Here is a 1,327-nt window from a genome sequence, read left to right on the forward strand (position 1 = left end):
AAGAAAGGCAAAAGGGGAAGAAAGCAAATAATTCTATGTCACTGGCCAGAATTCAAGACCATCTTAAACTCCATTTAAAGGTGACACACAAAAGACTCCAAGTTGGCCTGCATTACATTTCTACATTCATTATAAATTTGCTCTGAAAGCCATGAGGCCACTTTATGCAGAAAATTGCAAAAATAGACATAAGAATTTCACTGGATAATTTCAGGTCAAACTATGTTAGTTTATTTGTTTTCTAGTGTAGGTAGTAAAGACATATTTTATGTTATCATGAATCTTTTACTTTCATCTGTAAGCTGTATTGCTAAATGCTCCACTAAAAACATGCAAGCTCTCAGGTTATACAAGAAAATACTAATCCATTGTTGCTAACATTCTTTGTGATCTTACTGCATTCATTTATTCCTTCATCTATTTGCTCACTTATTTGTCATTCTACCATAATTTATTGAGCACGTAACATGGGCCTGGTTCTCTGCTAAGGCTTGGGTGATTCAGATGTGGTTATTGCCCTTGCGCAGTTTATAGTCTACGGGGAGGCTGAGTGGTGAGAAGATACTATTGATACAATGTGGTAAATATCATGTTAGTGCTTACCCAGGGTGCTCAGTCATTGTGTGTACAGAGATGTGAGAGTGAGGTGATAGGGTGAAGGAGGAGTTAGCAGGGAAAGATTTCCTGAGGAGAACACTGGACAGAATTTTCAAGGATGAGCAGGAAATACCATCATTTAATGGACATTCAGAAGACAAGTACCATCCATCAGAAGGAGACTATGAACAGATATTTAGGGTGGTAGGATGAAAAGCAGAGTAGAGATTGAAGGCAAGGAAAGAATAAATATTGAGTATATTTTGATCTCTACAGGAAAAGTTATTGAAGATTCAATGAAATCTTTTAACTGGAAGTGGTAGAACTGAGGTTTCAGCACATGGGTGAAGTGGTGAGCTTAGTTGTGGATTTATGTTTGAGGCAGCAGTAAGCCATATATTGGGATGCCAAATATCTAGATGAAATTATATGTCTGGGAAACAAGAGATTTTATTCCTATATTTGTTTATTCATTTATATGTCAGGCAAATGAATTATTCTACAGGTTACAGCTATAGACATAAGACACAGCTCAAAATCCCTGCCCTCATGGAGTTTATATTCTAGTGGGAATAGGGTGAGGTAGAGGGAGAGATAACAAGTGAAAATATTAAAATATATAGAATGTGAGTAACATTCAGTGTTAATGAGAAAATAAAGAAGATAACAGGGATGGTGGCATTACAGTTTTGAGTAGGTATCCAGTAAAGACCTCAATGAGATGACATTT

This window comes from Kogia breviceps, chromosome 3 (assembly GCF_026419965.1).
Source record: "Kogia breviceps isolate mKogBre1 chromosome 3, mKogBre1 haplotype 1, whole genome shotgun sequence".
Lineage (NCBI taxonomy): Eukaryota > Metazoa > Chordata > Mammalia > Artiodactyla > Physeteridae > Kogia > Kogia breviceps.